Below are 8,437 nucleotides of genomic sequence, written 5' to 3' on the forward strand. Positions count from 1 at the left end.
AGAAACTAATATTACAGGAAAGTAATAGCTACAGGGAAGGTAGATGGCAGTTGAGATGCCCTAACCCATGGTGGTGGTCCACCCTGCTTTTGCTAAAAAACCTCATATTTGATCCTTATACCTTGAGTTATGTTTTCATTTATGTTTCATTCATGTGAGACTTGAGTCAAGTAGGACTGCAGCTTGGTTTGTCTGAGACTGAGATTTCTCACTGTAGTATGCTCATACTAAAGGCTCTGAAGGAGCTCCTGACATTTTTCATCTTCACCTTCATCTATTTTTCACCAAGACCCTTCAGTTGCTTCCACTTTCCCTTTCTTTCCAAAGGCTCTGTGCAGTGGAGCAATGAGTTGTGCGTCCTGGAAGGCTGTTGATTGAAGGTCTCCTAAATCAATTCTTGCTCTATAGGAATGAAACAGATGTTAGTGAGATCTTACTTGTTTTCCAAAGTGATTTGAAGGGTTCACTTTACCCCCCCCTTGGGGAATGAGACAACATTCAGTTTGAGATGCAAAAAATAACTTTCTAAAAACATATCCTTTTCATTTTTTGGAAAATGTTAAGTGCTAATTATACCAAAGCAAGCTACTTTACACTGGTTATTAAAGTAAGACATCTAAAACAAACTGTCAAGTGCGTGTATATATAATTTAATAAACCTGCTTTGATTTTAACAGAGCAGAAGTGAGCTAACTGTCCCTTTGATGCTCTAAATGTTGACAGTGAAGAAATCAGAGACTGGGAATAGCTGGGAACATGGGCCAGAAAAGGCTGTACTTGTTGCCAGGAACTCACTTCAGCTACTGCTTCATTTGCCTTCACAATTTACAGAATCAAAAGAGATTAAAATGAGATGACAAGATAACCCCTCATTTTACAAAGCTAATTGAGAGCTCAAACACTTGTATCAAATACTTTGGTAGAATAAAATAAAGATTAAAGGTAAGTGATGAAAAATACTTAGAACAGATAAAAGTAATTCTGTCTATTTGTTGGGGACATAAATACACCATATAAAATCAATAGTCCCCACTACATTTCACAGAACCTGTACTTCTTTAGTACCAGCTTTCCTCTCTTGTCACATTTTTCTCTGAAATAACCTTCTAATAAGACACTATCAAGAAAAATTCAACGAATTAACTAGTATGTCCATGGAAACAGTGGGAGCTGATGGAGCCATGTATACAGTGAGACTGTCAGCTTTAACCTCTTACTTGGAAGGCTTTCTCTTTAAAGCTTGAGGCAAATGCAGAAGGTTATATAAAATACAGAAAACAGTATTTGAAAAAATTTTAAAATTACAGCATCAACAGCCTGGAGACCTGAGAGTCTCTTGGTTCTCTTGCAGACCCCCTAACCTCTGTGAGTATGGATGAGTCCCTTCAGTGTCTGTTTTCTCCATATACACTACTTTGACTGCCACTTGAGGAAAGAAGTATCTTCTACTGTGTAATTGTTACGACATAGAGCACTTTGAGATTCTGACATTTAATGGCAGCGGGTTTTACTACAGTACTAAATCTAAATAATAAAAGTAAATTAAGTACCAACACATATTCTTAATCACTCTGGAAAGACTGAAAATAGTTTTGTTCTTGCCTCATGAAGGTACAGTCAATAACATTTCTTTCTTCATCCAGCAGAGGAGGGTAATGATTTACTGTTCCCCTAATCTTTTTCTTAATTAGGCATTTTAAAAGCTAAAATACCAAATTGATAAAGGACTGAGGGTTGAACAGTAGAATGACTTATCGCCATTTCATTTTTCTAATAGGCTAGTGAATTTCAGTAACATCATTCATCCAGCACAAGATTCCCACAAGCCTAGCTGTCCTTTTCTGCTGATGCCTTATATCCATGACAGAGCATGTTAGTTTGAACAGAGCGCTCTGCTAAAGTGGACATTCAGCTTTTGAGGTAGATCTGGCTCATACTTGCTCAGGTTAGTGTGTGTGTAGAGCAAGTTCACTCACAGCTGAGCAAACTAAGCAGTCAAACAGACTGAAAACATCTCTTGTCTCCAGGACTCCACGCCTTTTTACACTGCCTCTGTCACTGGCTGGCTTTAGGTACAGTAGAACTGGGAATAGTGTTTTTCAAAATAAGGCATTTCATGCTTTTCAGAAGACAATGCAGATTACACGCAAGTGATTGGTGGTTTGAAATGTTTTCCATTCAAATTCAAAATCAACCTTTCTGAAAAAAATTATCAAAACACTCCACCTGTTCCAAAACCCAAGCCAACAACAGTATCCTTCCTAATCTATACAAAGCTACTTTCGGAAGTTGTGACATATCGTAACATATCCAGACTAGTCTTATTTTTTCCTTGATGAAATTTAGCTACTTATTATTATTATTCCATGTACTACTAGTACAAATTTAATATCAGATATAATTGTCGATTAGCAGGAAATTAAATGCAAGTAAACTCTAAAACCAAATCTGAAAAAATTTGTGCTTCAGTTTTGTCTGGTGTGGTCCTCAGAAGAAATGTGCATCAAGCACATTTTCTTTTCTGCAAATCTACTGTTTTATTTGGTACCTAAATAGGTGTAACTCTTTTTGGAAAAAAAAAAAACAGCCAACCAATCAACCAACCAAAAAAAGATCCTTCTCATGCTTTATTTGTGCATGTCTCCCATATTTACCCTGCTTTAAAACCAGTGTGCTTTAATGATGACACACCTATGAGATGCAGAATAACACCTATAAGCCTCCACATATTTTATTTCAGTCCAGGAAAGAAATTATGATCTATTTGAAATAGGTTAAAAATCCCAAATAAACAAAACTTTATTCTCAATAGTAGTGGTTGAAAAGGAATGCAAAAGTAAAAGGAATATATAGCTAAGCAGAAACAGTTTAGATAAAAAGAAATGAAACACTTTCTCCACTGAATTTGTACAGGGTCAATTTTAAGGAGGCAGATTACCAGAAATGTACTTGCAGACTGCAGTGTAAAAGTTACTGTCTTAAGAAATGCAGCCTGAGATCGTCAGTTTTGCTAAATTCTAACAAGTGGTCATAGTGCTAACAAAACCCACCAACAGCATGCATGTCTCTTTTGCTGGCTTTAGCTCACATTTTATTTATTTCACTGATTCAGAAGTGCTCACAAAAAGAAAAGAAAATGTTGGATACTAATTGTTAGTATTTCAGAGGGGATACTACAAAACATTAGGCAGAGAGTTTGCTTCAAGCTAAGAAAACGGTGTTCACCATTCATTGCCAGATCCAAGACTGGTTGATTTTACCCAGCTGAGTGTGAATACGTAATTTGTGCACAGCTTAGTAAGATCCTCCCTACGTCTGCATCAGATCATGTAATTTAATGGGAAGGGGGTTTTCTGTTTTGTTTTGTTTTGTTTTGTTTTTCCATTTTGGTAGTTTGAGGCCTCATCTTGCATGGAGAGAGCCTCAAGAAGGCACTCAGTCTCTTTGGCTGCCCAAGGTGAGTAAGAGCTGCTTTGATGGACTTGCTTCCTCCCATGCATCCCAGCACTGCAACCAGGGTTTCAATACTATGGGAGAACCAACAGTGATATTCTTCAAGGTGATATTCTTCAAATGTCCTGCCCAAAATGCTGATACACACTTCCTCAGCACTGACACATCTTCAGTTTTTGGGGTAACTTGTGAGAGTGACAAGGAATGACTGACAATCCCAGGCTGATCTGTGGCCCTCCTCATCCCAGGAAGGCTTTATCCCTTCTGGGTAGAAACCTGTAGGATTTCTTTATAATGGTAAAGTCATAGCTAAAATAAGGGTTTACTTCTTTCTTTTTTATTAAATTTCTTCCCTCATCCTCTTCTGCATTATTAAAATTCATTCAGTTATTTATTTATTCTAGATTTCCCTTTGGCCTGGAACATTCTATTTCAGATATCATCTGAAAATGGATGAGTATCTTTTGTCATAACATCATTATGTTTAATATTAATAATCTATACTAATCTAACAGATCAGCTTTTGTCTCAACATACTCATGTTTTTTCTCATAGAAAGCTATGTATTTCTCATGAATCAATGCAGTATTTAACTTTTTTCCATTTTTTGCTTTTGTTCAGACACAGATGTGGAAAAAGATAGAGTAAAAAAAAATGAAGGGATATGATTGTCCCCCATATTTCACATCTAATTGTTGTGCTTAGGGACTTCAAAGTTCTGATATGGAAATATAGACTTATGCTTCCAAGGAAAACCATAGCAAGACATTAAATTCAGCAATACGATTAACTAATCCAGTCTTTGTGTCTGTGGTGGGTATTTAAGCCTAAATATTTGTCATGTAATCTATCATGATAATCAGTAAAATGGGGGTACTTTGCATAATACTTTAATAAGTTTATTTGCACAGAGAATAAGTCTTTTATTATTAGTTTGAGCAGGCCAATTTTAGCAGCCTTATTATGATGAATCAAGTTAATTTATACATGTAGCTTACTTGTTTAATCTTGCATTTCTACTGGCTTTTACTGAGGGAAAACACAGGGCAAATTGTCTGCAGTATCTGCCAGGCAGGTGGTGAAATGTTGAACTTTCTTTCAGGTGGGCATGGGGCAGAGCAGGAAGTGGCCCCAGATGGCTAGCACCAAGTCCACACACCACTATGGGTCACAGCATCCCAAAATTTATTCTTCATAGGTGCTTTCTGAAGGGTATGTTTTGAGTGACATATAGAGGATTACAGTGGAAAAACTGTCTCATTTCCCTATGTAAGCATATTTTATGGTCATCAGGGCTTTTCAAAGTAAGGTGAGGTAAGTTGAAACTGTTTTCCCTGCTTTAATGAATTCATGGTTTATACCTGTGGGCCCAATCAGCAAAATTCTGATACAATGTCATACACTTTTCTGCAGAAGAATTATATTGCCCCATTAAAGCCACTTGGAACCATCTCTGTGAGTAAATTTAAACATATGTGTAAAAATCTGTAACTTCTGGATCTATGTCTAAAATGTCTGGTGAACTGCAATGTAGCTATGAGAACTGATTTAAGAATGTGATTTTTCCTTGATAATGAATAATTATCCTGACAAAAGAGAAAGATAGAGGTCACTTAGTACACATAGCTGCACCATTTTTCATGAGTTACTCTGCATTCTGTTGTACCCAATACTGATTTTTCTCGGTACTGCCTTAATTTATGGTTATTTCAATTACAATTTCCTACACTTAGTAGACTTAAAATACAGTATCAGGTGAGTATATGGTAGGGAAATTTCAATTTTCTTCGGGTCTCTGTAGTATTCAGACAGCTGGTGTAGGTTAATTAGGAAAATTAGGAAAAAAACCCCAAATGTACAAACAGAAAACAAACTGGCAAAATGAAACCACACAGTTTTTCTTCATCTCTTTTTTGGGTGAGATAGCTGCCCTTCTTTTTTCAATCTACTTGTGGGAGGTGGCAAAGATAATGTGGGTGATAAGAAAGGAATGTTCTAATGAGGTACCTTGTTTACCAGAAGAGATGGTGGAAAACTACTGGAAAACAATGGAGAAACACTGGACCTCGGTGGGAGGAACCTGGGAGGATCTATGGGAGGAGCCTGGGGAATGGCCAAGAATACAAATAGGACCCTCAGATGAACTTGTCAAGGGAAACTTGTGAGTCTGTGAATAGTATGCCATGTTTACTAGCTCTTTTTATTCAAATTTTGTAACTGCAGTTACTTGCAGTAACTGCAAGTTCTAACACTAACTGTCTGAAATACTGTAGAATAAAATCCTTTGGAGACAATAGGGCTAAATAACCTCTAACGGTCTCACCAGTACATAAATGCCAGGTCAGAGGGTCAAAGTGTAGGTCTCTCAGCAGCAGCTGCTTACCTCAGATACAGTACAACTCTGAGAAGATAAAAAGATCCTCTTAAAATAAAATAAATTGAATAATTCACTGAATTTTTGTTTGCTGTTTTTTGGTGGGTTGGTTGCTTGTTTTGGGTTTTTTACTTGTTTGGGTCTTTGGTTGGTTTGGGTTTTTTTGTTTGGTTTTTTTTTTGGTTTTGTGTTGGTTTTTTTTTCCCTAAGATAAGCAATAGTGGGAAATACAATTTTCTGTTGGCAGTTTGTTCTTTTATAAACACTTTAACAGTACAGCTATTGAAAGCTCCATGAAGCAAACTTACTGCTGGTTGCAGTTTACTCTAGAAGATAATGAATATTGGCTAGATGGAGTATGGTAAGATAATTCAGATAAACTAAAATGGATAATGTAGGTTAAAGTGCAGTAATTAGGGGAGATACTCAGCAAAGGATTGTTAAAATATTACTGTAAAACTTCTGGGGCAAGGATGAGACTTTCACTCTGTGCACCAGTCCCTGAACATCAGGACCCAGGGCTGATCACTAGACACATACAGTACGAATTACAAAAATACAGTATCACCCAAGCAAAGCAACAATCAGCAATTCTGATCTCAGCATAGTGCAACTGCATTGTCTCTAACAATGTTATTCCCTGTTTGCTGCAGTATAACTGTGGTCTACTATACTTACTCCCCTACGCAGCATTTTAATATTGTTTAACAACAATAATGAGTGTGGCACAGGACATTTTCAGTGGTTCTTTCTTGCACTCTGTCACAACCTCAGTGCTGCTATAGGAGATGCAGCAGCATTTCTTTAAAGTATCAGTCCCAGCTTTTTGTTGACTTGGAATCATTTGTCCAGTACAGAGGGAAGCATCTGACAATGCATCCTGCACCACAGACACCATATACTCAGCAGCATTCAAGTGGTTTAATGATCAAACAGCCTCAGGCTGTAGGCAGCAGGTGGCAGGACCTGCCGAGTAATGAGCTCAGTCGGTGCTCAGCTTCACCTGTGCCCAGTTAGGGCTGGCCCAAGTGCGCATGCTCAAAGATCAAGGGCCAATAAAAGGTGGGGCTTGAGACTGGCAAGGGGCTCACTCTGAAGCAGGTTCGCAGCCGTGCTGGTTGGTGGCCAGTCCTCTACCGATCCTGTCCTCACTCTGAGCTTGCCATCGCCTCGAAGTTCCTCTCCTGCAACATCTGGTGGAGAATGCGGGCATAGACTCTCGCCTAAGCCCTCCTCTCCGAGCGAACTTCCCATCTTTCTCCTGGAACTCGGGAAAGTAGGGTAAGAGAGACCCCTTCTTTCTCTTATTCACACTACCAAGCCTTTTTGCCAAAAGATGGGTCTTACTACCAGTAAACCCACTGAAGCTGCCGCCACTGAGAAAATCGCGGCACAAGCGGAGAGCCAGGAGCTCCTTGGCTCCCCGGGTCCAGCCAAAGCCCGAGACTTGTGGGAAGAGGTCTACGACCTACTGGCAGACCTCAATTCTAAAGAAATTAACGGCGACATCATCGGCGCCGATAACACCTGGCGAGTCGTATGCGGCCTATTGGAAATGATGAAAACTGAGGTGAAGGCGGCACTCGCCACCACCACACCTCCATTACTAAAAACTGAAGCATTCCCCCCCAAGAAAGTGTCCGCGGTGATCCCCTCGGCGCCACCGCTTGAGGAATTAGCGCCCAAAAATGTACCCGCCGTGACTCCCTCGGCACCACCCGCCGAGGAAGGCGTAACAAAACACGTGTGTCTGGGGCTGGGGTTGGACAATGGCATGCCTGCCATAAAGGGCATGACAGGGAAGCCCCACAAAAGCGTAGCCGAATTGCTGGCAGATCTCGGCCCAGATGAGACACCAAAAAATAGCGAGGCGGAGACCGCGGCGTGCAGCTCATCGAGCTGCCACAGAGAGACATCCCCGGCGCCGCCCCCAGCCCCATGAAAGGCCAAAAACCCAGCTTTTCAGCGATACAGGGACCCACCTACCCTGACGGATGACGAGGATGATGCCCCGACCCCGCTGCGGCGACTGCAAAACGCCCAGGGAGCTACTACCGGTCGCCCAGGGCGATGGTCCGGTATCATCCGGGATGCCATCCTGGAAGGCGAATGGGATCCCACCCCTGTCGCGTGCCCGGTGCTGCAGGACATGAATAACCAACCAATCTTTGAGCAGCATTCATGGAAGACCTTGCAGCAGGCACGGAAGGTCATCAAAGAGCAGGGGTTAAGATCGGAGGGCGGCCGGGCTGTCCTAGATTGGCTGTTTACCTCCGACACAAACAGCCCTTACGACTGCCGCAGCCTAGCCAGATACCTATTAACCCCCTCCCAGCAGTTCATCTGGCTAAGAGAGTGGGAACGCCTCGCTGCGGCGGAAGTAAACCGCGCTAGGGCACCCGGAGACCCGCTGGCGGGTATCACAGCAGAAATGCTAACTGGCTCTGGACGCTTTGCAGAAGTCAGCGTGCAGCTACAATATCTGCGTGAGCTTCACCATGCCGCGGCAAGCCTGGCACGCCAGGCACTTTATGCAGTTCCAGAACCGCACCCCGGACCATCGTTCACTAACGTGAAGCAAGGGCCGAATGAACCCTTCCAGAACTTCAT

This window comes from Heliangelus exortis, chromosome 1 (assembly GCF_036169615.1).
Source record: "Heliangelus exortis chromosome 1, bHelExo1.hap1, whole genome shotgun sequence".
Taxonomy (NCBI): Eukaryota; Metazoa; Chordata; class Aves; order Apodiformes; family Trochilidae; genus Heliangelus; species Heliangelus exortis.